This window comes from Haliotis rubra, unplaced genomic scaffold (assembly GCF_003918875.1).
Source record: "Haliotis rubra isolate DU_JTF1 unplaced genomic scaffold, ASM391887v1 Scf474, whole genome shotgun sequence".
Classification (NCBI taxonomy): domain Eukaryota; kingdom Metazoa; phylum Mollusca; class Gastropoda; order Lepetellida; family Haliotidae; genus Haliotis; species Haliotis rubra.
Window position 1 is genome coordinate 23,621 of NW_025767162.1, and position 26,832 is coordinate 50,452.

The 26,832-nt window shown below is 38.2% G+C and overlaps 1 long non-coding RNA gene across 1 annotated transcript; it reads left to right on the forward strand.

The window, feature by feature from the left end:
• Nucleotides 1–315: 315 nt before the first annotated feature.
• On the forward strand, nt 316–22,705 carry LOC124290780. Its single transcript, XR_006902033.1, has 4 exons — nt 316–413; nt 18,277–18,280; nt 21,780–21,787; nt 22,694–22,705. It is a non-coding gene; the product is annotated as an uncharacterized LOC124290780 (long non-coding RNA).
• Nucleotides 22,706–26,832: the final 4,127 nt, after the last annotated feature.

A 26,832-nucleotide genomic window follows, 5' to 3' on the forward strand; every position in this document is an offset into this window, starting at 1 on the left:
ATGAGAGAGTATATACAATATACAATATAAACAATAACACACGGTTCGGTTATATTACAATATATGTACAAATGATGACTGTCTAAGACGCATAGCTTAATAAACATACACTGCTAATTTTTTAAAAGTTTCTGGATTTATCTCTGACATTAACATGTTAAAAAATCTATGTACAGTAGGATTCAAAATGATATTTCTTTGGCAAAAAAGTAAAGACTTTGGATCTTGGTATACATTACATACTACTAAAAAATTGTATTTCGTCTTCAATATATCGTTCTTTGCATACAAGGGCTGACATAATTTACCAACCTTAGTTTCATTAGCATATCTGCCAGTTTCAATTCGAAGCCGGTGTGAAAAAACATCTAAACTGAGCAAACGCAGCCCTGAATTTTGAAATAGTGATTTATGTATTGTATATATATTACCGTGACGGTAACTGGAAACACTGCATGTTAGGTGGTATTGCAAATGTTGTGTTGTCCATAAGGTACATAGATAAAGACTATGGCAGACCTGCAAAACACATAACAACACGAAGTCGTGACGATGAATGCTGAATAATCGTATTTGGTAAATACACATATAAATACACATGCATGCAAGAAAGGAGAAATGTACTACTATTTAAATAGAACTATTAAACTATCAATATTTCAAAGAGACGAATAAGTGTTTTGAATGGCTTGTTTATTTGGATGTATTTACTTTCACGAAAGTTTAATCTCTTTGTCGGTTGGCTGCAGAAACCAGTATGAAGTTTGCTGATGATGAACATAACATATTCATGAGTTGAAGTACTAAGATGGGTTTTGTGAATAATTTCATTACAGTGACCATACGCACAGTTGCTGAAGGAGCATTAAGGATTCCTTCTTCAATAAGTAGTTAATACACGTTATCTACAAAGGAAAAGAAACCACTGACATGCTAAATATGGTGTCTGATTTAATCCACTTAGAAAATAAAGCGAACATGTTATTCCTAAACTGGCGAAAACAGAATAACGAATTCAGTAATTTCAATCGCAGATTCCATAGTGGATGCCAACATATGGAAGGAGCAAAACAGAGGAAAGGAAAATTGAATATGATATATTAGCGTTCAACATTTCAGTATTCTTGTCATATGTAGCACTGACTACAGATGTGAGATGTTTTACCACTCACTGGACTGTTTGGACCAAATTCGAATGTTTCAATATTGCTTGAATTAAAGTGAGTGGAGTGAGTGAGTTTAGTTTTACGCCGCACTCAGCAATATTCCAGCTATATGGCGGCAGTCTGTAAATAATCGAGTCTGGACCAGATAATCCTGGTGATCAATAGCATGAGCATCGATCTGCGCAATTGGGAACCGATGACATGTGTCAACCAAGTCAGCGAGCCTGACCACCCGATCCCGTTAGTCGCCTCTTACGACAAGCATAGTCGCCTTTTGTGGCAAGCATGGGTTGCTGAAGACCTATTCTATCCCGGATCTTCACGGGTCCTTGAATTAAGATATAACATTATTGAGTGATGTGTAAAACCACACACTAATTAACAAGCAAATGGGTAGATAAACACACAAACTCACATATAACTACACAATGTGTTACCACTGTTGTTCCTGTGGATCATGCTAAATAGTGCGATACTTGGTGCTAAATGCTTAGATTTGAAAGCAGCGCTGTTTGTCCTACACCTCAGCTACGCAAGTTTATATTTCATACCAACTTAGATGTTGGACTAGGCCAATTTAAAAGCAACTTAAACATCAGAGTTAGTTCAAAAAGTTGACTCATTCTGTTCAATGTGTACCTGGGCCATGTAAATGTACCATCTGACGTAGTATCCTTACCTGATGAATCCAATCAAGCTCGCTGCCTTGTTCCATCATAAGGGATAGATATTTAAATGTCAAAACAGTAAAGGACCTTTTAGTAATGTTAATTATCATTTAATTATTGATTTTTTAAAAAAGAGATAGATCTGTTAAATGAATTTTGATATATGTTTTGTAAATAGATAAGGTTTAATAATTGGTAGTTTAGATTATCAACTTCGATTGTTAGTGGCTGTGCCCCTCAAATAGGGGTTGAAGTATTGTAAAATTATTGTCCTCCTGAGAGGGTACGTGAAGTCCCAACACATTTAGAGTAAATGTAGGCTTGCCACGTTTTAAATCTTAGAATATGTGTGCTTTTAATTTATGGCTAGATTTTCTTCTGTCGCCAATGGCTGAGGGGGTTGGTGTAAATCTAACTAGGGTCCATGCAGGTAGCAAAAGTAATGTCCCCATGGTCCCTTGTATGGTGATCTACCTTCAGTTATTGGTGATTTATAGCCCATTTTTATACAGTATTATTTTCTTCCTTATAGTTAAAACGTTTTACATTTAATTACCTAGTTTTACATACATATCTGTGATATTCTTATTGTTTTACTGTCCTTCGTCGGCTGTATTTTTAAATATACATATATTTCATTTTACAATATCAAATGTTCTCGCCAATGATATGGCTGAATTATTGCCGATGTGACGTTAACTATTATCTCACTCAGTCACTCACTCACTCGCTGCCCCTTGAAGAAGGGAGACTGAATGCATACTGGGCAATGACATTACAGAACCAAGTCAAACGGAGGAATTCACTCTGTGTTCCTTTGCCAAAACCCTATGGAATTTTACAAAATTGAAACTGTTTCTGAAAAGAATCTCTTATGCAACACCTACAATCAATAACTACATCGACTTCTCGTTACAGTGCTTTATATACTATTTCTAATAATAAAGACCGTAACGTATTAGGGACGGTATTTAAAACTATATTTTATGATTAAAGAAAGGTTATTTTCACTTGTAATAGTTACTTCATGGAACATATCACCATTATCAAGACCTTTCACTGCATAAAAATAACACATTTTACAACGTAAACTCAACATAGGTAGTGATACAATCGATCATACGTCTCTACTAGAAATATCTCTCATTTAAACGTATGTGTGTTTATGGCTACTGAACGTGCCTTGAGCAAAGGGGAGGTAATATGAATCGTTCACCTGTCTCGTATTGCATCTCAGCTGACGCACTTTATCACATCAGTATTGAAATAGGTCAACACCCCATGTATATTACTGCACATCAGATGCAGATAGCTAATGTGAGTTAAGCAAGAATTACAACGAACACACTGAAAGGTTACTGTTAACGACTTGAAACAGTCACAAATATATATCCATAAGCTTGTTGACAAAAGGAATGGTTTTCCAAGAGCAGCTCCAAATGTAGACGTCTTCTCTTCTGGAAACAGTCATTGTAAGGCAGCATTATTACATCTCAAGAGGCACATACAATGAATGTAATTAATTTCTTTCATATATCGGATATGTTTTGTTTGCATCAATATGAACGGGAAACATTTACAATTAAGGTAAAAAGAAAATCTCACCCTAGTGTCTTCTGATATCAAATATATCAATACGAGTTGATAAAGTTACATATATATTTTTACTTTTATCAAAGAGTGTTGATATATTTGATGTCAGAAGACACCAGGGTTAGAGAGTCTATTTATCATCAAAAATCACTCTTCACTAGTTTTCAATGACTGACTGACTGAGTTTTGGTTTTACGCCGCTTTTAGCAATATTCCAGCAACATCACGGCGGGGACACCAGAAATGGGAGTTTTCAATGAAAGAATGACCATCTCTGAACACGGTACTGTCATTAGATCTCTTGCAGTGCAGCAATGCCATAGCATTGTGACATTAAAATCATGACGTCATAACATTGTCCAGGGCATTGTACAACATCTACTGTCAAAACGATATCTCACACATGCAATATCTCCCGTGGAACTCAGTTTTGGATGTTAAAATACAGATGCTTCCATTTTGGTCGCTGTTTCAGAAAGTGAACGATCATCACCTGATTATCAAATTAAAATGACTTCGTTACTAATAAAATTATCTTCAAACCCATGATTATTGTGTCACAATAACAGAAAATAAATCTCAACCTCATAGAGGCCCTTACTCTAGAACTCACTTGGAAATGCTAATATAGAGGCAACTATATAATTCACGTAGTCATGTGGACTGCAGCACCTAAGTCCCTGAAACAGTATTGGGATTTGTTCTAAACAGTCAGTGGAATTGATTCTAAACCTGTTTTGAAATGTAGCTGACCTTTAGCGAGTTGCTACGCGTTAGGGAAGCGAGTACACTTTATGCCACATTTAGCAACATTCCAAAATCCCAACAATAATGTCGGGAGACAAGAGAAAATAACTTCATGACACGTTGTTCACATGTAGACAGCGAACTCATGTCTATCTGGTGAAGACCTATTGACTGATCATAAGTCAAGAGTCATGCCCTATGAAATCAGAACTGAGCACAGGCGTTAGTATTGGTTTCGATTATTTTAGATAAAATTATAAGAAAATATGAACAAGAAAAGGGAATATTTCCGGAAACACAGAATTAAGTATAACCAATACGGTCAATGATTTTTGCTCTGGAACTGTTACCACAGTAATTATATAATGAAACATTTATGAAATATATATGAAATATGTTAGATCTTTTGAGTTGAGACATGAAATATACCCTCAACTCTCTCACTGATTTTAATCATTTCGAATTTGTTGTCATGGATACTTGAATAAATAACAATATACAAACAACTAAATGTACCAGATAGACTGAGTTTGAGTCCATTTGTTTGTTATGGAAACAGTAAAAACAGTAAATCACGCTTAACAAAAGTTAAAAACACCAGACTGGAATCTGTCCTGGTTTGAATAGGAAATACCCTCCTGACTGTATGTTCAATATTTTGTCATAGAGACAGGAACAAATAAAAGCATGAAAAAAATCAGTAAGTAATCTTAAGTAGCAAATGGTTCAACTTTATGGCTGAACCGATTAAAATATGGTGACTGTTCTTTGGGCGATGTTCTGGAAAATAGACATGTTCCTCCCACGTGACTGGCGGGGGCCTAACACTGAGAGCTTACTTTTAGTCAATCCATGCTTTAAATATACTTTTGAGGAATGGTACCTACTTGATTTTTTGTCAAGATAGGTTAAGTAATTCTGGCTTCTTTGAAATTGCTTCCCAAGCGGAAATAGCCGGCTGGTCTTCGGAACAGACGGTCCCGCTACGATCAAGAACAGACACACCGTTTCAAAGGTACCGTAGATAAAATGACATTTAAAAGGTGATGATGAAAATGTCTCACGTCTTTCCGAACGGAAATTATATATCAGTTGAAAACATTTGTCACAAGTTTCCTTCTGACAATCGTAGCTGAGGCAGTAATTATGGCACATCCGAGTTAACCAAGAGTATTCAAGGTCATCTGTTGTCTGTAGATATATAAAGCACTAGATTTTGACTGTGGCAACGCGACTCGACAGTTTGAGCTAATAAAGCAATAAAAAGGGTTTCTGTTATCGTGGCAATTGGGTACAGCCGCTATGAGGTTAGTCGGCTAAATTGCTGTTGCTTAAAAGAATACTTGCGAATCACGATGTGACAAGGCACCTCACCCAATTGAAATACTATCCGGTTCATTAGCGAGCTGTTCAATATATTCCTCATTTTATTATTCTAATTGGTTCGCCCGTTTTGATTTCCTTTGCTTGGGTTCTTTTTGAATGCTTCATTCTGCGGTATTCCACCTTGTAGACGTCGACTTGTAAATGTAAATGTCTGGCCCAGACAGGAGCCTGTAAATTATATCTGAATCATCGAACCGTGTTCAAAGCCACCAACCAAATAACCGAGCTTGACCATCCTATCAACTTGGTTTCCTAAGAACATTAAGCATAGGTTCGTTTGGAACACGTGTACATCACTAGGCATCTAGGCTTTTGTAATTTACCACAGAAACCCTTCACATTGGAACAGTTGATCTTGCAGGTGCGTGTTCAAAATGGGAATGAACTTTGTGATCTATGTTCGCCAGCTTATGATCATATACTGAAAGCCATTAAAAACGCAATTGGTATTTGTTGTCCTGAAACTTTACAAAAGTTATATGGAAGATTTTTCCTACGATACAGAGGATGTAGGGATATAAGGCTGTTATTCTGGCCCATTTCGAGTTCGAGTCCCGGAGCATTCCTCTCACATGAACTTTAATACTTAAAAGTGAACCGTTGACATTTCTCGTAAACACAACCGTATTCATGAAACACGTTGTGCACATGCATTACCTGCACCCAGGCCATTTAAAAGCACAAGGAAAATGCCACACTTGACACAAGACGAAAGGAATCAGGTTATCGGTATGGTCAGCCAAGGTGCTTCAGATGTGATGATTGCCAGGCACTTTAATGTGCATCATCCACTGTAAGTCGACTCAGACAACGTTTTCGGGCTACCGGAAGTGTTGCTGATCGTCCGCGACCTGGTGCACCACCTGTGATAACAGCTCGACAAAACCGCAATATCCGAGTTTCACCTTTGCGAAATCGGTTCCAAACAGCTGATGATTAGGCAAGGAGGACAATTGGGACAAGTCAACGTCATTTCAGCGCCCAAAGGGTGCAAGGACGCCTTGCTGCCTTCAACATCTGGTGTCGTCACCCGGACCGTGGTCCAACCTTATTGCATCGTCACAGACTTGCCTGACAGCGATGGGCAGCAAATGGGGCCAATCTTGGCAACAGGACATGGCCAGATGTCATTTTTTCAGATGAATCCAGGTTTAACTTATCCTTTGCAGATAGACGTCAACAGATTTATCGACGTAAAGGAGAAAGACTTGCGCCAAGCTGTGTCCTTGAACATGATCGTTTTGGAGGGGATGGTGTCATGATCAGACCACAGACCATCAGAGGCTGCAGACCATCCAACAGCTGTTCCTGAAAAAATGTGTGTCTTTCAATGCCCCAAAGACTGCGAGCATGTCTTGCAGCGCACGGTGGACACACGCGATATTGACTGCAAGTGACCCCTCCTTTGTGTGATGTCGTTGTTGCGTCACTGATGTTGTTGTTGACTGGACATTTTCAGGTGAAATTATTGTCAGATGTTCACTTAAAACATATCTGCCAGTTAGGTTTATATATGTTGAAATTAGTGTGAGTAAAGAAAGTATGAATGTCAAATTGCATTTTTAATGGCTTTCAGTATAGTCTGGACGTTACTTAAAGTTATCTCTTAAAATCAAGGAAAGTTTATTGTCACTTGTATTTATATGTATGGTATTGTATACATAATGTATAAATGTCACCATTCTTATGAAAACCTTTCAGGTAACGAAATGCCACTTTTTATAACACCGCTAATGGCGAAATCGATCGCACGTCTCTACTAAAGAGGTTTCATTACAAAAGTAGATGTGTTTATGGTTGCTAAACGTGCCTTGACGACGGCGCAGCAAATCGTTCACCTGTCGCGTCTTTGCATCTCAGCTGCCGAATTATCACATTCATAAAAAAAGAGTAAGCATTAAGTGTATAACACTACACAACGCATGCAGATAGGTGAAAGGAAATGTATTCCTGAAGATATATTCGCTATACATGCAGTGGAGACAAAAATCGCATCCTTTTAACTGTTTATCTATGCTGATTAGTTATTCCCTTTAATTTTGTGTCGATAAAAGGGCGTCCTAAGTACATAGCATTGATTACGATGGTTAGAAATCATCACACTTGCTGTTCTATGCAGTAGAGATATCTTTGTATCTCTTAAACAGTCACCCCGTTGAAATAATATCATGTGGAGTTTATGACAGGTGAGTGAGTGACTTAATATTTAACGTCACGTAGGCAATGTTTCAGCCATGTCTCGATAATGAATATGTATTTGTTGTTAAACCTGTCGTCAAGGACAGTAAAATAACTAGACTGTCACAGTTACAATGAAAACTAACATGTAAAGGTAAAACTAATATCACTATTTGGACAATACCTAATATACTGATGGTAAAAAGTCACGCAGCCCCATAATTTTCAGACGTAATGGAACATGAAGTACCATTTTCGCTTGATGATGACACACATATTGGTGGATGTCTATCAACCAATGTTTCAAAGGTACTAAACGTCATTACAAGACAAACTCCAGTCATTATGGGACACTTTTAATCTGCATGGTTTTAATGTTGAAATGGTGTTTTTTAGGGCAAATAAAGATCAAACAAAGTTTGGGCACACAGGAAAACCTTAAACAGTTTCAGGAGGGGTATATGACTGTTCAGCACAATCTGTAACATATGGCCTGGTTAATGACACAGACACAAAATTGACATAATGACTCCCCTGTAATGGGTGTAACCACCTCGGCTGTTTATCACCTCCTGACATATGCGCCTCATAGAGGGCACTACATTGCGCATACATCTCATTGCTAAGTTGTTCCACGTATTCAGTTCCAAGTATTCAACCTCTTGTAAATGGTCAGAGGTTGTTCACACCAGTTTACTTGTCTACAAGTCTCATTCCATACATGCTCTATCGAGTTGAGATCAGGACTCTGACTTTGCCAATGAAGGGACTCAATTCTGTGCTCTTGTTTGCCTTCCTGAACAACACTAACACGATGTGGGCGAGCATTAGCATCTTGGTAAATGAATGCTGTGTCAGGTATGGCGTGAAGAAAAGGAATTACTGTCTTTCAATAATATAATTTCGATATTTTACCCCTGGTATAAGAGGGCCACCTTCTCATCATAAGTGAATCGAGCCGATAATACCACGATGGAGCCGCCACCCCAACGACAGTAAGAAGGACACACTTCGGGTTCAGCTCATCCTTGGTTGCCCGCCTGATACGTAAACGTCCGTCAGCGACGTACAAATTGTAGCGTGACTCATGCGTCCAAATTACTCTTTGCCAAGTTCGAATGTTCCATTTTTGACGTTGTCAGTGTAATCGGTCTTGCATATGCCTAGGTGTCAGACGTGCGCGTTTCAGTGGTCTCCGAGCCTTTAATCCAGATGTCACAAGACGTTATTCATGTGACACGTTGACACCTGTTGCTTGTGTCCACTCTTGGCGTAAATGGTCAGCTGAATGGAAAGATTATGGCTCGCCATTCTAACCAAACGACGATCGATCACCTGTCACTCTGCTGACCATCGACTTACTAACGTTAAGGTGCTCTGCAATTTGCCTTAGGGACATGCCTTCTTCTCTCATGCCTATCATCTGCCATCATGAAGCATTCGTGCCATGTTTGCAGTGTAATTGCGCGTACAAGACAGTCACCAACTTACATTGTGCAAGTCGCGAGTGCCTTCGCGGAATTAACTATCCGCGTTCAGCATGACATCTGGTCTCATTCTGTTGAGTGTGTTTGAGTGATGTGTTCATGTATCTTTTCATGTACAAAAGCATAGGGTTGAAATTGAATTACCTACGAAGAAACTTTTTACCATCAGTATATAAAGACAGGCTATAGATCGCCAACAATTGAAGGTAGGTCACAAATCACAGGGACCATGGGGACTTATAGTACTTTTGCTACCTGCATGGACCCTAGCTGAATTTACACCATCCCATCAGGTCTTGGCGATTATGGAGAAATATACCCGAACCTTAAAAAGAACAAATATCCTACTAATAAAATGATGCTAGATATAAAAATACTTCAAACGAAATGGGACCTACATACCTTCTCAGGGGACAATCATTTATGGTTCTTCAACCACCTTCGAGGCCACAGCCATAATCAATCTTTGTTAATAATTATATCCTACTAAATATTGTAATAAAATAACTATGTACATCAGAATTTATTAATTAGATATATTTCTTTAAAAGCAAAGTTTACGTCCGAACGTATCGATAAACAGGTGTTGGTTCCCTTTCACAGTATTTACAAAGAAATCGATTTCCTGTAATTTTGTATTCACAAAAAGGGATTGACTATATATTTTCTTTCGGTTCATTTAAACTGGAGCACATTCTTACAAACGTTGCACATAGGTTTTCTGATTCAATACCTCAAGATACCGAAAACATACAGTTCACAATATGTGTAAGTCAAGGCAACAGACGAAAAGAACACTACCACTCTGGAACGAACCTGAACACATATGCAAGGAGGAGTCGATTGTTCCAAATGACATTGTTTGGCAACTGCCATCTTCAAACTCCTTGGTTCCTTGAGAGTAGACATTTAGAAAATGCGAGTGAAATTAAAATGTTTTGCTTTTATTCCTCCTCAATTTCCGTCATCTGAGGAAGGTTTGTACAATCCGGAATTTTCATCAATATCGCCGACATTCTTCTTCTGATGATGCAAGTAAGCAGATAGGGAATTAACTGGGTTGTAATAGGAAGGATGTTGTGGTGGATATTTTTGCGTGGTTAATTTCTTTTCCGTCCACTTGGAAGTGAATGCAAAACCGTGACAAGATCAGCAATTCAGAATGCACAAAATATATCCATATGACTTTAGACAAAGGGATGACATATTTTTAAACAGCTGATCTAACCGTTGATGTTCAACCTTTGATGGCAGCATAAACCATTGTGCTAAAATAACTGATAATACGATAGAATAATCGACTGACTGACTGACTGAGTTTAGTTTTACGCCGCTTTTAGCAATATTCCAGCAATATCACGGCGGGGACACCAGAAATGGGCTTAACACATTGTGCCCATGTGGGGAATCGAACCCGGGTCTTCGGCGTGACGAGCCAACGCTTTAACCACTAGGCTACCCCACCGCCCCTAGAATAATCGAAGTAACGAAAACCAAACTTCGAAATTTCGAGAAAATATCTGAAATAACAAGTCACTCTAAACCGCGACACTACATCAATTCACCAGCATGATCTCAAACATCAGATATCAAAGTACTCACCTTCTTACGGAGTGCATTTATATGTGTTAACGTTTAATGTAAACTGGCAAGCAAATTAACAGCAGAGAACACAAAAGAAGATGCTAAAAACAAAGGTAATATTATTTCAGGATGTCGGAATAGATAAAAGCATATTGGTAGAAACTATGTTGGCTCGAACTCTAGACACAGGGTAAAACTAATATCACGTCAGTCCGTAAATAAAGCCGATAAGCCCCTTTACATTACCAAACCCTAATGCTGTCACTTTGGTAGCGTGAACCGATTTTACGACAAAATATTCGACGTGAAGCAAAAAAATAACTTTCAGAGAATAATTGAAATAGCAAGAGCATATAAACTGAGAATCTTCATCAATTCACCAGCATGATCTGAAACATCAGATATCAATGTGTCGAACTTTCTTGCGGAGTGCGTTTAGATGAGTAAACAATCCATCGATAATGTAATGTATAATAGTACAGCTGTTGTGACTTTTGATGCCATATAAACCCGATAGACACATGTGTCTATAACATTAACTGTAAATAAATCAAACATAATAGTATGCCTTGTCTTATAAGAACAGGTGGTCAGGAAACAAAATTCTACAATCACAAAAAGATTATATGGTTTATGTCAGGTGAGCGTCTATGTTCAAAAAAGGTAAACTCGTTTTACAATTCTGTATATGTAAACGAACACCCTCATTTTACCTGAGTTTCTTTACAAAGTGATAATCAATGAGAAGTGAGTTATATTTAAATGTCCACGTGCTGTAGGGTCATATCCGCGTAACTTTTATGTAGGAAGATCAAACAAAACGTCAGCTGCATTCTTTGCTTGTGAGTGGTGGCAGTTGATGTAAGTAAGCAGCTTTACAAATCTAAAACTTTGATTTTCTTTTCTTCATATTGAAGTCAAATAAAAAATATTTTAAATCAATTGCTTTTGGTTTAATGGACAACTGTGTTACGAACAGATTAAAACAGAGACAGGTGTTGGCTAGAGAATATAGATGTTATTTCCACCCTTAGATACATGTCACAAGATTTAACACAAGATCACTAAATATGTATTGTTGCAATTGAGATCAAATGGTTTAAATGGGCGACATTCAATTTCCTTAACGCTGTCCTAGTCTGCTTATTGCAATCTGAAACACCATTCACTTGCTAACATAACTTTGCGTTGCAGGAACATTGATATTTGAATTACATAAAAGTCTCTGAGGTATGCTGCCAATACATGTTATGTCATTGGTAATTCAACAGTAGAATGTCTTGATGGAATGCTAACCAAAGGTTCTGGGATCCTAACTGCGTGTACAAAAAATCATTGCAGTTCGTGTGATGGTAAGGTAAAAGTAGCTGTCGAAAGGAACACTGAAAATCAGGAACGAAACCAGGTGATCTCAAAAGGGAACTCGTGTCGTACTGTGTCTGTAGAACCCACTGAGCTGATTAAGCAATATCACCCAACCAGAACACTCAAGATCCGTCACTCAGTTTCTCTGTATTGTCGCTAAGTGGCGACTGTCTGCAGACAAGTTTCCATTCAAGCTGCAATCCTCTGGAATTCACTCCCGGAAGAGTTGAAAAGATCGCCAATTCTTGATGTTTTCAAGTCAGACCTAAAGATCCTATGACCGGTGAACTAGTCAAATCTGTAGAGCTATGAGCATACGTTCTGATGTGGAGCTTACCGCAGTACATATGGACATTATTAACTTGAGTTGTGAAATGTCTTTCTTAGTCATACCCAACTCTATTTGATTATATGTAGCCAAATAGAGTTTGTGTGGATACGCATGGCAATGTCGACTGAAATGTGCAACGGGGTCAATGTTCCATCTGATGACCACGATCAGAAGGTACAGTTCATGGTCAGAGTAAAGTTATTCCTTTGGCACTATTCACAACCTGAAGATGATATAGAATGAATGGAATAGAATAGAATGGGCGGGTGTATGTTTTCGATTTTAGACCATTCGTAGAGGACAATATAACAGTCTCATTGTTTCTAATACAACCAACTAATGTAGGAGGTACCTATCAGCAGCAGTCTCAGTCTTGGTGACCGAATAATAGAGTGAGTGAGTGAGTTAGAATTTAACGTCACCTCGGCAATATTTTTAGCCATATAGTGACGATAAATGTTTTACATCAACAAAAAAAATTGCTAAATAATCAGTCATCGAAGGACTGTAAAATAACTAGAGTATCACAGATGGAGTCTAAAACTAGCTTGAACATGTAAAACTATTGTATTTACGAAGACAATACAATATAAAACCGGGCTATAGATCGCCAACAACTGAAGGTAGATCACCATACTAGGAACACCGAATAATAAATGGTTAAATACCCATGCTTAGGGACATGAATGCGTGCATGTGAACATTTAGGAAGATTAAATACGATCTGCAGGCAAGTAACTGCATCCATGATAGAAACTCGTTTGGCCAGGCTCTTATACATACTCCGTCTTCGACGACCACTAGGCATTTGCCAGAGAAACATCACTATAAAAGCGGACAAGCACAAAGATACTACAACTGAGTGCAGCTCTTGAAGTGGTAAGGTAATATTCTCTTAAATACAGCTTGTTTTAAGTTTGTCTGTCTTAACATCTAAATCTTCCCAAGAAGACGTTTTATGAAGCTAAAACCAAATCGATCTCAGGAAATGATCACTAAAAACTAAACACGCTTCAGTAGTTTGAAACCAACATGTGAAACATAATCGATATAAATCCCCATGAAAAGACACAGATATTAGTTTTCTCTGTATTGATGGGTGTTGGTACAACCAAGTAGAAAAAAACACAGCATCACTAAAAAACTTCATCCTTCTCAGCAAGACGGCGTGACTCAACATATATACTGAGGGAAACAAAGAAGGGAACACATCTTTATACATGAACACGCTTGACTTTTCCTATGTTCCTTTATTTCTTTCTCTGAGTATAAAAACGTTCCTTTGTTCATGTCGATCCTGTATCCAAGTAACGGTTTTGCAGTATTCTAGAGTATAACTGAAGAAAATGTGTCAAATAACCGTCACTGTTTGGGACAAACACTTGTTATTCTGTTGGGATCCCGGTCAACGATTTTCCTTGCTAAAAATATTTACACAAGCCACAAAAACGTAACTCAACATTAACACCACAATGAAATATAAAAAAAATATTAAGATTAAGCAGTGGGTGGTGCAGTACGTTGAGAATGCCTAAGCAATTAAAATTGGCCTTTACAAGATCTTCGAAGCTGGTATCATGAAGAGGATCATCGTTGTGTGGATAGAGAACTTGTTTATTGCTATAGATGCGACATTTTGGGATTTAGGTGGTGGATAACGGTGCAGCATCTACACCGAGACGTTGTATCTGTGGCAATAAACAAGTTGTCTATCAATACAACAATGCTCATCTTCACACGATCTGCTGAACCTAACTCCCTTCATGAGAGGATTTACGAAGAGTGAGAGTATTAAATACGCAAACGCTGACCCGGCAATATACATCTAATCACCGCAGATAACATTTTCTCACGATAAGTGTCCGTTTAGACGTATGCAGTATATTGTTCAGTCGCTGATCAGATATCAACAATATGTCAAACGAACGCCATTGTGAGATGATGTAACATCTGCACTGAGTGGCACAAACTTAATTCACATTTTTTTTTTATAAAAAGGAAAAGATAAGTCTATTGGTAGAGATTTCAAGTCTAGAGAACCGATGAAATATAAATTTTCGGAAACATAAGACATAGGCGCCCCATGCAAATATTGTTGTTTCTGGTAAGGTCTTATTCTGTAAAGTAAGCGCCTGTAAAACACTAATATTGAAATATTGAATATTGACATGAGTTGACTTTCAGTATGTCAAACGCCAGATCAATATCTTGTACAATAACTTTGGTACATTAACTGAAATAGAGTTGACCTGAAATGTAATATTATCAAATGTCGTTTAGCTTAAATTTTACATTTTGCAAAATGTTTATAAGAATTGCTTGTTATGAATTGCAATAATCCTAGGAATTACAAATTCAATCTTCCACCATGCACCTGCTAAAACTATTTAGAAATATGGTATTACAGTGTCAATATCTGTCCAATAAACTGATTCCCATGAACCGAGTTGAAATGTGCCTATTTTGTATCCATGGCCCTCAGTCCACACCCAGCTTATACTGGGTGCAAATCAAACAAGAAATGACATACTCTTTACATAATGGAGATAATTTGTTTGTAATACTTTTCTAGAGCAACGGATTCTTGAAACGTAAAGGCTAATACATTTTAATCATTCATATACATTCAGTTGACAACGGGTAAATTAACTTCTCAGCTGTAGGATGGCTCGGAACGTTCATACAATCGCTCTGTCCTTTCCATTCACACATGAAACACTGTCTTGGCTATATCTATACTCATGCCAATAATGGTTGTCACCCCCTTCAATTTTTTCAATGCATCTTACGAACTGCACTGGTCCTGGTGGAGCAGATAGTAATGTCAAAGTAAGGACACGTGCAGCAATGCAATCCATCACATCTCTCTTCCAGAGATACTACTAGTAGAGACTTAATTATTTCTGGGTACTGAACGTTTCCTGACGCTTATCAAATCAAATGTGTTCATCTGTGATCTATGATGAGGTCGTCATATCAAATTCCCCTTATCTGTGACTGATTGATAACAATTTATGTTCTACTTTAACTACACAAACAAATCCACAGCTTGTGTGTTCATTTGATAACGGACATAGATAATGCATCTATAATATGTCCCAGTTGTTGATGAGAAAGATTCGTTATAACAGATGGTTACTCTATATCCCTCCCTTCACTGTGAAAAGGAAGCTTGATATCGCTTATTTGTTGTAGCCGATGGCAAATTCCACCAGCAGGAAAATGAAGCAACTCATATACTGACATGGTGTTTTGAGTCCTTATCAGAAGGTCGGTGTGTGTCTCTGTATTGGACTGTATATGAGAGTCCCTGCAAGTATTAAACGATAACCAGACAACCCCCAGGCGAGCGAAGAACACTTGAATTATGCCTCTATACATACCGGTTATCATCAGTTACTGGAATTCAGCTAAACTTTATCAATATTACTCTGGAGGAAAGCCATTATTAGAGAATGCTATTTTTCAATCTAAAACTACAAAAACAGGAGTACATATAATTTAATTCCAATAAGAAACGTAGACATGATGATATAATGGAATATTTTATCACAGGCACCGGATTCCACGGACATATTTATTTGTTAGTGTCGTTCTTGATCTTGTTTTCATGAATTAAATAACTGACCAAAACTATCTCGCGTGTCTGTGTCGTGTACACAGTGAAGTATGGATGTTTTAGTAAAGGCGTAAACGCTTTTATTCATTTCTTAAAAAGTTAGCTGTGGTATTTACAGGCGTTTGTTAAGTTCCATTTATGTTTGAACAATCGCCTAGGTCTGGTAACAACATGTTGTTTTTTTTCACAAAGAACAAAAGTTCACTTTAACTAAACATGGAAACGATAGACATGTGTTTCGTATTGCTTGGTAAGACTGCGGTGAAGGTCCGTGTATATTTTGCCAAAGAAGCGTCGTCATACTGCAAGAACAAGGTCAGTGACTGAATCAAAATAATTAAAATTAGTTCACGTATTTTCTACAAACATTATAAACAAGCAAACCATCAATCTTATGGATTGTTCAAATTGTGACGTCATCACAGTATCAGAAAATGTTCATTTTGGTTGAGCAAACGAGGCTCAGTAGTTGAAACAAAGTAAAATAAATAATATTGCAAACGAATTAAATCATAACTTTCAATTGATCCTAAAACATGTAAATACATATACTTATGTTTTCTTATTGTTTTTTGTGTAAAGCAGATTGGAGCTCGTTCAACTAAAAGCTTGTACCACCAATGATAGAAGCGCTCATGGGTTTGCTGTTTCTGAATCCTTGGCCCATTGTATTCTCAGAGAGGATGTTTACAGTGATAGGGCATATATGCTCGGACCATTTTGGGACTTGGTGTAAATGGCAAGTGTTACATGAAACATGTAGCAGAAAGTGTACACTACGTATTCAGTCCTTTGGAATGGTAGATTGAGTTTAGGAATTGAGTCTCATTGTGTTTGAGTTTATTGGAGCTTTCATTCAGTGGAGATTGAGCTGAATAAACGTCAGAACTTGAGAAAATGATCACACATGTTTATGCCGTGAGTTCATTGATCTTTAAAAGCCAATGGTATTTTTTTCGCTTTTACCTCTAAGTTTAAAAACCTCGTAAAATGAATTTTCATTTTATTCGTTTGTGATACGCAAACAAGGAGAAAGATGTATCCTGCATTGAAATAGTTCCTAAATAGGAATATGAACGTGCATTTGTTCAAAAATCGCTCTAATGTAAGTTCCTCTGTATTGTGGCTAGCTTAAACAGACCCAAATAATACCATTATTAGATACAGAAGACATTCCGTAGTTTCCTATATGTATATGTGTTTTCTTTAATACGCTTTTATATCACGAAAACTAAATACGAAGACAGAAGATGGGCTGTGTCTCGAAATCTAGGTGAGCTTCAAAAGAATATAGTTTCAAGACATATTCTGAAGTTCTATTAAACTGGGTGAAAAAAGTCTACAATATTGAAAGCAGAGTATTTTGGGGGCAGCTCCAGTAAGGCTGAGAACAAACACCTCCGACACACTGGACAATCTGCCATCTAATGAAAGAATCAGCGTACCGTATCATCTGGTCAGGCTACTTAAGCCAGACGAGCTTTGGTTTACTTCCCTTAATCTTCAAACTTCTTGCGTTTTCTAAGTAAACTGAGTGTAACCAGTTCATGTAATGTATCAGTTAATAACCTCGCCGTCAACAAAGATGTATTCACCGAAAATGAGGTGAGGTGAGGTGAAATTGGGTTTAACGTCGTGCTTGAGAATATTTCGCTCATATGACGACGTGCATGCGTGTGTATGTGTATGGGCGGCTGCTTGTACTCAGCCCAGACTTAAGCTGGTTTTATAGTGCTAGCCCACTGAGATAACATGCTGCAGTGAAGCATGAATACCCCACTCAGACACATTATACTGACTCTGAGCCGACCAGTCCTTGTTGTACCCATTAATGCCGAGCGCCAGGCAGGGACCAACAAGGACCCGCGAATCCGCGACCTTCCGCTCTCCGGGTGGACGCTCTAGCCACTACCACACGGAGGCGGTCCACCGCAAATGATACTGTAAAGGACATTTCTCATGTAATGTTATGTTTCATGTTGTAGAGTCAGAATAACTCCCTGTTGTGATCTGGCACCACATTACGTTTCTGTTTTATTTGCTGCAAATAATATTTCATACCCACTTGTAGTTTGCAATGATTACAGAGTGCGATCAAGGACTAGTATATTTCCCGTGAAAGATTTGATACCAAATAATGTGGGTGAGTGAGTTGAGTTTTACGCCGCACTCAGCAATATTCGGGCTATATGGAGGTGGTCTGTAAATAATCGAGTCTGGTCCATACAATCCAGTGATCAACAGCATTAGCATCGAACTGCGCAATTGGAAACAGACCAGTAACTGTGACGATTGCCTTAGCGTTCCAGTTATTCTTTTTTCGCAGGAGGGATATGTATAGTCAAATTTATATGACAGTTCACATTTATTTTCTTAATGACCATATTATTAATGGAGTCTAAGATAATTATGTGCATAATGTCTTGCATCGCTATTTTCGCATCGACTGAGAGAGTCTGAGAAAGGTGATGTGGTCGGCCCAACATCCTGCTAAATGCAACAAAACAACCACGTGGCATAACAGTGCGATTGATTTTGTGAAGAAAATTAAAACCACTTAATGTTCGCTGATTCACACATCCCCTCAGAAAACCGCATTTACTCAATCACAGAGACTCTGGCAGGTGCTTGAGAAATCCCTGAATCTATATCCGTCGTCTTCGGGCCAATAACTGTTACAATGGTACAAACAGAAATGGAAATGAACCCTCAGGTAGTTAATTCATATAATCGTTTTCTTTCTGGACATTTTCAATCAAAATTACGGATATGATATGAGAAAAATACATGATTTGTTGTGAAAGAAACATTCTGTGAAATATTTCGTGAAAAAATATGAAGAAAGAATTATTATGGATTATCTGTTTCATATGAAGTTCAAAATCATCATTACCTCGTGAACAATAGACTACTTAACAAGCGACACCATACTGTGTTTCAGTGAACACAAGGGAACATTTGTCTTAATGTAGGGAAGAATATATGAAAAAAATCTCACCTCATGTCTAGGTTATATTCGTCCTAGCAGCTGCGTTTATGTGCTTAAATAAACATCAAACTTAATAGTAACCTTAAGGGTAATTCCTTTTATCAAAAGTAGTTGTTTGGGGTTTCTTTTCAGTTAAAACATTCAGGGAGATGCATTATATATATATTATTTACCTGACCATAAGCTTAAGGCGGTGCTTTTGTAAGGTATGATTGCAAGGTCAACATCAAATTACTTTTTTAGGAGAAGATAAAACAAAACGCCTGCTGCATTGTGTGCGTATAACCAGCATAGCTGATGGCAGAGGCCGAATATGGGTGTCGTCTTAGGACGCCGACCTTCGACTTTCCACTAGTCTCAGGACGCCGACCTGCGGTTTCCTATGAAGGTTAGGTTCTGATTAGGCGTAATTAGGGTTGCGGATAATCTACTCTAGATGTTTTGATAAGGTGAACTCGTCGCATTAGGTAAACATATCGCAGTGGAACGATATGGAACCACCACAACTCAGATGGGATAAGAACCAACAACCACCTGGAAGGGTGGCATTTACGGTTGAAGAGATACGTCGGCAAGGCTCACCCAAACATCTTCGAGATCGTGCCGTTCCTGTCACGAGAACAGACGAACACGGAAAACAAGATGGTCCAGTACGCTGCTGGCCAGAAGCGTCCGTCCAAGAACAAGAAATACAGGGACTTGGAGCGACGACTGGATGACATCCGTCACCAGCTCAGGCAAGGAACACTGTCCGTGAAACAGTTTGCTGATTCAGCACTCCACCTGTTGCATTTTGGTTAAAATCTGTGGATCAATCTCTGTGGAAAAATGTCTGCTATATGTATCATGAATACGCATCGGATATGCGATGTCTTTATTAAAATTGTCACGTATTTACTTATGTGAATCATTGTAAAATAATATTAAACTCTGTCAACTGAGTTTGTTGATGAGTGCTTCAAGTATGGAAATAAACTGAGATAAACATATACTGTTGTCGTCTTCTCATTAGGTGTGCTCTCATCCGCATAATCCGGATTATCCTCTTCTAACAACTCGTTGATCCTTCATTGTCCTCGTAATCCTTTATTAATTGGCAAAATGAAACTAGTCTCAGGACGCCGATATTTGTTTTCCACTCAACCGTGAAGTTTGGTCGAAAGGTCGGCGTTATGAGCCTGAACCGAATATGTTTCTTCTTAAAACGCCAATATCAATGCCAAAATAACGTCGCCTTTGTGTGATGATTAAGAGTAATTGAATTTGAGACTATTTTGTCGATACAATAACAGCTGTAGACAAGAAAGCATCCCGATGACGGACTCTTGTTTGTTCAGACTTTTGTACATACTCAATCTAAGTCACTGTTGTTTATTTAATACCTATTACATGGTAAAATGGGTAGCAAACAAACATTACTACTACTATATAAATCACTCTTCAAATCTAAATTACTCTATGGCTGCGAAATATTTCAAAATATGGCACAAGCACATAAAACAAACTCAGTTCCATTCAATTCCTAAACACTTAAATGTATAACAGGAGCATTCCCAGGAACATCCCTCCAAGCATTATTGGTAGAATGGGGAAACTAGACCTCACTCTCTCGAATGGGAAAGATGTGCAATGAAACTCGATCCCTTAACAACCCCGTTACAAACAAAATGAACACCACTATATATCTCTTAATAATAAAAATAAAATCATTATCAATAAAGGCAAATACCCAAACCATTTGGGACAAAAATACAGGAATAACAACTTGATTTGTATACTAAACAATATGATACAAAACCCATATTACAAATCTCTTCCTCCAGTGTTACTGCCAAATGTCCTGGCCAACACAAAAACTTACTGAACACAATATACTTAATAAATTCACAGTGCAAGAATTCATACAACAAAATTACAAACCGACAAGATAATCTTCACAAATCTATACTGACGGATCCAAGGACCAAAATGGAAATACTGGTTTGCGTATCTACTCCAAAAAAGCTTTAAACAATCCTATAATCTCCCAGCAAACTCCGGTATCTTCACAGCAGAACTCACAGCCATAGTTCAGGCCTTGCAAACATCTGACAAAACAAACACTACCATCTGCATTTTACGGATTCCTTAATCTCCATACAAGCTCTGAAAAATTACTCTACAACAAAAAGACGGAAATACCTTAGTTGTGCGTGCGACGCTAAATAAAGCAACTAACTAACTGTTGTTTAGGACACAGTATAATCAATATTAGAATTTCTCAAATTATCTTAGCTTGTTGACTTATTTTTGGTCACTCACTTACTGTTCAATACTTCCACTCATATTCAGTTATTAACAGAGAAAAGATGCATCTATGATGAATGTATTTTACGTACATTTAATTTTGCAACATACGTTTTAACAAATTGTCGTTCTATATTTGCCGAAAAAGGAAATCCTGTCAGGAAACAGTTTCTGTAATTCTGAGTTGCAGTCCCCGCAAAGTCCAAAGCTTATGATGTAAAATAACCATTAGGGCCGGAGACATCAAAGAGTTGACATATAATTTTGAATGGATATCAATGGGTAGTCTCCCCAAACCCCTACAATTAGTTAAAACAACCAACGGGATTTTACCTGTCTGCCATAATGAACTGACCCAAAGGAGAGATTACAGGGTGGAGTATACAGTGTGGCATTAAGCTGCATAGAGTATACAAATGAGAAGGGAATAAGATGGTGCTGTTGTTATTAGGGTTTTAATAATTCATTTGAACTAGTTCTTTTAGCTTCCTAATGTACATAGTGAGTAGACAGATTTTGCAAATCGTAATATCAGTTGTAATAGGACATAACTAATTTGAGATAATTTTCGGGTGGTATATACGAGCGGCGTTCAAAACGTAGTCAGTCTAACTATATTCGCGATGTCTAATCTATGAAAAGCTTCAATTTTATTTTGAAGAAATTATTAGCAAAGCCATATCCAAAATTTCACATATGACAACACATTGGGGTATGATATTTCTTTAGAAATTGCAAAAATTAAAAACGATCTGTCATTTCGTACCTCTTGGATAACGATATGCTCTCAGATAATATCATGCAAAATATGTTCAGTATAGTATTGGATGACTACCCGTCATAACCAACATTCAAAGATTTGGATTGTTTGATTTACATTTAGAAGCTGACTGTTTTCAAGGACACCCTCATTTTAATCTTTCAAAGACTGTGTCCATATATTCAAGCTGTCACTGTTTACAATATATTAAGGGCTGACATTTCTGTGACCATTCAGTATATCTTTTCCTTGCTTTTATGAATAAGTGAAAACATGGGAATATGTAATGTCCTTATGATTACGTCATTTGAATGGGGATGGGTAGTGTTTCCAAAACCAGCTCAACATGAAGGGGAGATTACTTTAACAAGCGACTGTAGTTTCTAATTGCTTTCTTATGCACTTTAATATATAAGTTTGATTCCAGCGGACTGCTGCCTATCTCAAACACACAAAATATTTCTTGCATATTTTGTTTCCCGAAGTTTGTGATTCATTTATTGCAGACTCTTCAGGGCGTACCAAGATAAACAGTCAAACAAAATGGGGATCGTTAGACTGGAACATGGCAAAACCAATTTGCTTGAGGTTGACAAATAATATGTAGAAAAATAAACATAAAACATTTAATATGTCATGACATTATGATATTTAATGCAGTTAATTAAACTTCAAGTTCAGTATTATTGAACATTTGTCAAAATATTTTGTAATCATCCATTGCAACCAGTCTTTCATTTTGCTAAGTGTTTGGGCTGGTCCATTGTATGAACTAGGTAACTGGCAGGAGATTAGCAGTGCACTGGACCTTTAACTTTGTTGTTATAAGCTGTAGGGGTTTTGGGGGTTACCTATCAATATACATTACTTTAAATGTGAAGTTTGTGTTGCTGTAGGTAAGGTACGTCTATTTGACGTAACCGTTCATTTTCAACCTCCAGTCGATTACAATGCACGGTAAATCAACAAACCATCATCATAGCACTTTAAGTATTGTCAATAAATCAAATCACCACCATACCTTGTACCAGTTTGACCCTTTCACTACAAATGAACGTGGAATACAATACCGTGGCGAAATCGTCTTTGTTTCATCAAGTGTATGTATTTGGAACCGATGTCTCTTGTTGGTACCAGGTGTGTATTTGATGTAACCGATACTCACCACTGTGTATATTGTATTTCCGGATATCATAAGGATCATAATGACAGATCGAATCATGACCATATATCAGGTACATGTCGAGATGAACTTTGGTATACCATAGTAGCTGTGGTTATACTTCGTACATAAAAGCGAACCGATCACGTATCAAAATTGTTGTTTACATTCTCTGTGACATTATCAGTGAACATTATATGAGGGAACCAAGAGGTCGCGAGTACTGATAACAGTAAATGTGGAGGGTTTATCTTAGCTGAATTATGAGCCCCTGGGGAATTCTGGGTTAAAATGGTCGATGGCAACACATGATGGTTGTAAGCTGCTGTTATATTGCTCCATACAGTTTCAGTAACTCACATTTCGGTAAATACTGTCTATCGGTATCAGTAGGTATGCCGCTTACTGGTATGCCTCAAGCCGTTTCACTTTCGGATTCAAATAGCAACGTTTCTTTGTAAATACCACGACGTGTTATGCTACGTAGACTTGACATAAAATGAAAAGTCACGGACCAACGAACTCCTGATCCTGTGAACGAAACCGGATCACATCCCACACTTTGTTATGTGTGTTTTACGTCGACGTCATCGATATTGCAAGTAAATAAATAATCAAGCTTTGACCAGACGGACTGGTCACCATAATCACCATCAACAGCAACAATCTTAGCGATTGGATACGACAACATGCACATCAACCGGACGGCAGAAGCTGATAACCAGATTCATTCAGTCACCACTTACAACCATCATGGGTTGCTGGGGACCTGTATTCCTAACAAGAATCTCCAAATGGCTCAGTTCCCAATTTGTATAAGCTCGACCACTAGTTTCCGTTCCATGCACCTTGGTGGTGGGGTAGCCTAGTGGTTAAGGCGTTCGATCGTCACGCCGAAGACCCGGGTTCGATTCCCCACATAGGTACAATGTGTGAAGCCCATTTCTGGTGTCCCCCGCCGTGATATTGCTGGAATATTGCTAAAAGCAGCGTAAAACCAAACTCGCTCACTCACTCACTCCATGCACCTTGGAATCTGTTTGGGAAGTTGTTCGAGACTGATTTTTCTCTCGCGTTGACATTTTGATTCACACTTCAGCTGAAATCAGCAGAAACAAAAATATCACATTCAAAGTGAGCTAAATGTCGGTTGTAGTGAAATCTTCAGTCATCACATAATGAGGGAAAAGCTATTAACTGGTCATGTAAGGTGATCTGTTTGATATGAGAGGACGGCGTGATCTAAGTGGTATATTATTTGAACATTAATGGGCATCGTTTGTGTATCAAACTTTCATGTATGATTTCCTACGTATGTTGAATGAGTGAGTGAGTATGGTTTTACGCCGCTTTAGCCAACAATGACAAGCCAACGCCTTAACCACTAGGCTACCCCACCGCCCTGCTTGCTGTTCAAAGCCACATGCAGCATTCCATCTATATAGCGGTAGTCTTTCAATAACTGGTGTCTGGACCAAACAATACTGCAATTGACATCATTATCACGGATCCGCGTGACTGGGATACTATGACAGAGTAATCACCCGATCCCGCTAGTCGCCTCTTTCGACAAGCACAGGTTAAAAATCATGTGGGTTGTAATCAAATTATTACAAATAATAACAAAATGGATTCATTTTGAGACAGGCACGAAGAGATTCCTCACCCGTGAAATGAGCCTACTAGCAAAAGGCAATATTATCGTCACGAGGATCGCAACCATAGTCCAACACAGACTTAACATAATCGCGGGGATAGGATCACCTTGTGCAAGATGTTCTGGGCCTTACCAATGTTTTGAGTACATTCCAGTGTGTATGCCAATCTACCATGAATGATTTGAGGCTTTACGTTGCATCGGCATTGTTTCAGCCATATAGAGACGAGACCAAAGAGGTTTCTTAAAATACGCATTCTTCATTACAGTACTATTTGCAAATAGAAAAAGCATAACACCAAATTTGAACACAGCCAAATGTCACACATATACATACTTACAATTTATGATAGAGACCAATTTCTCTCAAGAATTTGTCTACGATAAATACCTGTGCCTCTCTGATTGGTAATCATTTTATTACCCGTTTCACGCCACTTGGTTATGCATACATGGTTACATCTGTTGCAGCCCCTCTTCGTTTGCGTTAGGAAAGACAAGACAATGATCATGATCACTGATCCGTGCAATGCGATATCCATTTGTGGAAGTGTCTGGGCGTGTTTTGACGTTGACGTTGACGTAGCGGACCGTGATGCGTGCTGCATGTGAACTAGCGTTGTCATGCTGGAACAACTTTCTTTGTAGGTTTATAATCGGAAGCATATGAGCTGCAAGGGTTTCGTTGTTGTACTGATGTGTACAAATTCCCCTGAACCACCACTAAATCAGATCTTTGAGTGTTTGATATTGCACTCCACACCATAACACTGTCTCCATCGAGTCTGTCTACCTGCCAAATGCAATTAGGGTCATTTGACGGTAAACACGCTGTCTTCCATGCCGCCGGTGAAGAGAAATCCTGAATCATCACTGATCCAGTTTCTAAGATTCCAGTTCCAGACTCTACGACAGCACCCCAAGCGATTATGCCAATAGGAGTCTCACAAAACAGTGGCGACTACAGGTATTCTTTGTTGAATCACCATGTCTCACAATCGATTCCTCAGAATTTCGTCAGACGGGCTTCTCAAACCTGGGATGCGATGTGTAGTTTCCACGGCTGTGGCAAGACGGCATCCTGGATGTAGCGGTCCTGGGCTTTAATGGTAACTCTTGAACGGCCGCTTCTCGGGCAATCTTAGGCGGATTGGTCTGAGGAAAACGATCCCAAAAGCAGGATATGGCGTCGGGCACCTGCAGAAGGCAACTCTCAGTTTCAAGTCGGCCAATGGCGATTTTTCGATTAGCGGCACTCAGTCGTGCAATGAAGATGTTCTCTTCTCCAGGCAAAATAGAACTTCAAAATTGAACGCAACGTTTGCCTTTTATATGATGGATACTGGATGCTTGCTTGCACGTGAATTTAGCTTTGCATATTATCTTGGTGACGTTTCTGCAAATCTTCCTCCAAGCGCTTCTAGAACAAGGAAAAAGGTTACACTAAGCGCATTTTGGTGCCGAAGCTTTTTAAAATCACAGAAAGGTGACGCTTTGGAAAGAAATAATTTATTTGTTTTGCTTTTGCCGCCGCTATATGACTTCAGTATTCTCAAAACCAGTTATGCGTTTCTTTTTCCTAAGAGTGTATGTGACGATCAATCAGAGTGAAACAAAATAATATATATGTGTGTATAAACCATTTTAGAGACAAGCCTAACATATTGACATGATTAGTGGGTTGACTATAAGTTATGCATCTAAAACTGGACTTTCAGCTACAATGAATTTAGTGATATGTCCAACTCGCCCGACCTGTTATTTACAGATTCACTTACTGACACTAAACACCCATTGGAAAAACAAGTACAGTGATGTTCCATTAGCAATGAAAACATCAGATTATAGCAAAAG